Source organism: Caretta caretta, chromosome 9 (genome assembly GCF_965140235.1).
Source record: "Caretta caretta isolate rCarCar2 chromosome 9, rCarCar1.hap1, whole genome shotgun sequence".
Classification (NCBI taxonomy): Eukaryota; Metazoa; Chordata; order Testudines; family Cheloniidae; genus Caretta; species Caretta caretta.
In genome coordinates, this window is record NC_134214.1 from 63,242,245 (window position 1) to 63,247,580 (window position 5,336).

A 5,336-nucleotide genomic window follows, 5' to 3' on the forward strand; every position below is an offset into this window, starting at 1 on the left:
TCTGATTAGTCAGCTGGGCCTTGCTGGTGATGGCCCAGCTATGCATCAGCACCTAATCATGGACCCCTGGGATTTCATCATTGGGGCACAAATAAAAAATGATATGCACATTATATTTAATTGAGAAGGGGTGGAACATTGATGATGCAGAGACAGAGAGGCAGGCAGCAGGGGAGTCAGGGTGAAGAGCATGAAAGTTTTAAGCTGTCCTAAGGAATTTGAATGCCCTTTCAGCAGCAGCTTGTAGCCCTATCAGCCTCTTTGAATTCCCTCCCTTGCCAGTGGCAAAGGAATGGATTAATAGTCCACATTTTGTTTTTTAGAAAAGAAAGTGAATTTAAACTGGCAGCTTGGCCACAAAGAGCCACTGAAAGACTTGCCAGACTTCTGCAGATAGGACGGGGGAGAAGAATCCAAATCAGCCAGGGAGCTTTTGACAAGGAGAGCTGGGTTAATAAAAGCAGTTACCTGCAATGGTCAAATTCACTGAGGATTCCTGCCAGATGATCTCATTGCTGACATTGCAGGAATAGGAGCCACAGTCTGATTTCTGCCCTTCTGGTGTGTTCAAAATCCTGAGATTTTTGGAGAGGCAGAAATCTCTCTCCTGTGGAAGGGGTTTCCCACCCTTCTTCCAAACAATAGTGTCCACTCTGCCCTCTGACACGTCACAGAATAACTCAATAATTGACTGTACCAGAAGAGAAATGCTCCATATCCGAGGCCGGGACACAGGCTCTGGGAAATGTATAGAATACACAACGCTTCTGTAGTATTTATCTCACAGCACTTTTAAATGTTCGATTTAGGGAGGTTTAGGGTCACACTCACAATGTGAGTGATAATCTTGAGTTTCTAATGATATTGCTACATTTGCCCTTGCTTACGTATTCAAATAGTCCTGTAAGAAGCCCCAACAATACAGAATTTCAGCACATATTATGGTAGCAGTAGCGGTCAATTGCTGTTTTTGTATTACTTGGGTTACATTGTCAGAGTATCTAGCAGGACATTTATACCATATTCAGAAAATGAAAATAAGAAGATATGTGTACAAATATTTTTAGATTTCTAGGTAATTAAATAATAAATTACTTATCTTACAGATCATTAAAAGCTGTGATGTGATATATATAGTACAAAACGATTATATAAAGACACACAGCTACTAAGTTTACAAACTAAGACAAACTAAGGGAGAGCAACGGTTCGGGCCAGTGCAAATGGTTAGAGACGTATTCTTTTAACTCTCTCCATCAGCGCTGGAGTCTCTGCTTAGAAAACAGGCCACTAACCAATACGGGGATTTAACTCCCATCATTGTCGGTGGCATTTTTGCAACTGACTCCCTGTGCACTGTAGTACGTCTCAAATATTTTCCTATACAAGAGATGGCAAAGCTGTTCTCCATGTGGCCAGCAAGGGGCACTCTGAAACCAGAGCACAGTGGCTTCTGCAGTCCTGGAGCTGAATGAACACAGCACCCCACTGACACCTTGTTGACTCCGTTCTGGGACTCAGAGATCCCCTCCCTCCTCAGGCAACCCACGATGTAGCTCAGAGCAGTATCATACACTACTTCCACCATTTTCAGGCCATAGCTAAGTCTGCCAGTGAGTGTCTCAGTGCAGAGTTAGCCCCTGCCTGTCTCTTTTGTGTCTGGCTGAAATCATTACGGCTCTTCCCACTGCTCTGAACTCTGATCCCTCCATCAGTAGCCTCTTTGATAATGTACTCATGAGCACACGTACGAGGACTAAAACCATCTCCTCTGTGTCGCTCACTTACTGAGAACTTCCAGCAGGGTTCTCCTTGCTTCACTTTCTACCATATTGATCACTGCTCCATAGATCCCATTGTCTGTCTCTTGCACATTTTCCAGCAAGAGGGATCCATTGGCTGGATAGAAAATGACTCTTGCCTCCAGAGGGTGCATGGGCAGTTGGATCTGGTGAACCTTCGTGGTACTGCACAATGAAGTGGGACGCGGTGCCATTTAGATATTCCCAGTGCAGGAACTTCATCCCCTTTAGGCAGGAACACTGAGGATCCCAAAGCTGCAGCTTTTCTCTCTAGGGTTCCCTCTGCTTCAGCTGCCCCTTGGAAAATCAGCAACAGCACTGGGCAGAAAGGGAAGAGAAGCCAGAGATGAAAAAGCCTGCAAATTTTATGTACGAGAGGGCTGTTTAAAGACCTCCAGGGAATACAACGATCATGCCAGGGAGACATGCTGCACCACTGGATGTACAAGTTGCTAGCTGAGAGAATTTATAAATGATTCATAACCCCTAACATATTCCCAGCTGTCACCCATACTCCCTTCTTGGGAGAGTGTGCAAAAATTGAATGCCCTCCATGGGAGCTCTGGGCACTCGGCACCTCCGCAAACCAAGACATTTTCATGCATGTGCTTGTCGGGGGGAAGTCCCCCGAGAGTCTTTTCCAGTCTCAGTTACTGACCACCACACCACCAGGTGTATTTCACCACCAGCATGCTTTATTACATCCCTTCCACAGGCCGCAGTCTGCAGTGTTATATACATACTAGTTACAGGCCTGTGTCCCCCCGCTTGCTTTGGGAAAAGGGCACAGCATTATTATTGACACCAGCCAGCCCTGCCTTCCTTCAGGCTCCTTCCTATCCTCCCCAGCACTGCAGTCTGGTTTGCTAATACAGTCCTGGGGGGACTACTTCCGCCCTATCAGCCCTCAGCTATATCTCTACTCAGTTAATTGGCCCCCTTGGCCAACTGCCTGCCTTCTAGTCAGGTCCCCATTAATGTAGACCCGTGGGGCTTTGAGTGACAAGCAGCCAAGTCAGCTCCTAGCTCAGCACACCCTGTTACAGTGCCTAAAGACAGGGATAGCCTTACGCCTAGCCTTACGCGCTGAAATTTGAAAATGATGGTGTAAGTGACTTGGCCAATGCCACACAGTGACTGACAGGCACTTGATCAACGCTTAGGATGGTTTCCCTGGATATTTATGAGTCTCTTTCCTTTTTTAAACATTTTTAACCCATTCCCACACCTAGAGGAGGCTTATTTTCAACCTGAGCCTGTTTTCCCAGCTCATTCCAACAGCTGGGCATACGTTTGTGCTGGACCCTTCTTTTTGTTCATTCCCTGGTGAGCGGAATGGGTGTCTGTTGTTCCCTGTGCCCCCAGGCCTTTCACGGCATGTCCTGTAGCACGTTTAGGGTTAGACTTGGTAGGGAAAATGATCCAAAAATCATGAAAAATTCTGATTTTTTAAAAAGATGTTTGGATCCAGTGACGACAGTAGGCTGGGAAAACTTGCTGCTGCTGCTGTTGCCTTAATCCTGCTGCAGCTGAGGTCCTGGGGTCTTCAAAAGAGTGAGCGGGGGGGGGGGGGGGGGAGGGTGCGGGGGGGGGGGATTCAGATTTGCATGATTTCCCAGCAAGGGTGGAAGACATGCCAAAGCCTTGAAGTGGAACATCTTTCTTACTCTGCTTTAAGAGCTAACATTGTTTGCTGTGACAGTTCATGGTGTGGCATTTTTTAGGATGCTGAGTAGGGATGATCACTAAGGAGCGGAAAAGGAGAACTTTAGATATTTAACATATAAAGCCAGAGGCTCAGCTGGTGTAAATGCATGAAACCTCATTGACTTCAATAGAGCTGTGTCTGTGTACACCAGCAGAAGGTCTGGCTTGCTAGGAATTTTCAAGCAGGGCAGAAGGGGATCATTAGTAGAACCCCCTGTGGCTGTGGAGACAATGGCTAAAATCAAATCCCCTGGCACAGATGATATGCTTTCATCCCAAATACACATGGTCCAAAAACAGCAGTTGTTTTGTATCCAGATGGTATGTAGTCTACCCAAATTAAACATTTATATTGTGGGACATTGATGGCCAGATCCTCAGCTGGTGTTAATTGATTCATTACTTTACTGCATCCAGGTTGAATTTAAGATGGGATTGTGCTGCCCAATCCCCCAGTGCGCTTAAATCCGTCTGATTTCATGCACAGTCCTTCTATTCTGAAGGGCATCGGTTCATGATCTTTCTATTTCCTGGCACCTGATTAGCTTTTAAACCAAAACAAGACTTTGCCCCTTACTCCTTAGTTACTTAATTTCCTTAACAGCCTTGCATAGTAGGTGGGAACATATAAAAAGTGTTTTGAAATTCCAAGTAAATTATTTCCATTGGGTTATTTTTAGTAATTGTAGTAATTTTTAAAAATACCTAATGGGTTCTTCATATATGCCTGGATCTCCCGGTGGTAGCAACGAGAGATTTGTGCATAGGAAGAGAGCAAAATATTTGAGTTGAGAGCCATCCTTTGGCTTGAAGAGAAATATTGATTATTATAGTCTCAGTGATTTATTATTAATTATTATTATTGTAGTACATAAACATAATGAACGTTAGTATTCCATTTAACACAAGATAAGACAAACTGGTTAATTATGTGTAGCTTTTATGGCTGTAATATCCAAGGTCCATCATATAGACTCCCATACACAGCACACTAGCTGTGTGGCATTTTAAACAGGTTCTTTCAGCAACAAGCATAACACTGATATCGAAACACCTCTCTGCTGTTTTAGGTGCTGATCCTGCAAAGACTTATGCTTGGGTTTAAGTTTAGGCATGTGAAGAGTCCCACTGAATTCCATTCGCATGCATATAAATTGAACACTTCTGTAAGACTTTGCAGGATTGGGGTATAGTTTTGTACAGACCAACTCTCCTTGTGCTTCCAGCTCATTCTATCCTTGAACAGAGCAGCAGAAATTCTTACCTATTTCTTCTTGCCTTGTCCCAGCAAATAAATTCGCTGGCCCAGTAACTAGGAGCCTGATCCCTTCAATAGCCTTTTAAAATAAGCACACATATAAAATAAAATTGAGGGCCACATCCTCAACTGGTGCAAACTGGCATAACTCCAATGATGTCAAAGGGATTACACTAATTTACCCCAGTTGAGGGTCTGGCACAGTGTTGAGCCCATTGGAGCTGCACCTGAGGACGACCCAGCGCAGAGACACTTTACCTGCAAAGAATGTGCAGCTTTTCCTGAGTAACTCTGGGAAGAGGCAGATCAGCATCTGTTGCGGGGAAAAAACAGTTTAAACTGCATTGGCTTTAAAGTAATAACCCATGCAAAGGTCAAAAGAAATTTTAAGGCAACCACAGGGAATGGGAGCAAACAATAGGACTATAATTTTATACACAGAGTGAGATTTCCAGAGTCACATAAAGGGTTTAGATGGCCAGATCCCCTTAATTTGTGTGTCTTTGAAAATCTCAGCCTAAATATAACCCCAGACCCCAAATGATCTATCCTATTTCCACACCCCTCCC

General features: G+C 44.4%; 1 long non-coding RNA gene across 1 annotated transcript; it reads right to left on the reverse strand.

Moving 5' to 3' along the window:
• Window positions 1-323: 323 nt before the first annotated feature.
• On the reverse strand, window positions 324-5,080 carry LOC142073287 (uncharacterized). Its single transcript, XR_012670088.1, has 3 exons — window positions 5,026-5,080; window positions 1,789-2,120; window positions 324-738 (listed from the first exon to the last, which is right to left on the reverse strand). It is a non-coding gene; the product is annotated as an uncharacterized LOC142073287 (long non-coding RNA).
• Between the last annotated feature and the right edge of the window lie 256 nt (window positions 5,081-5,336).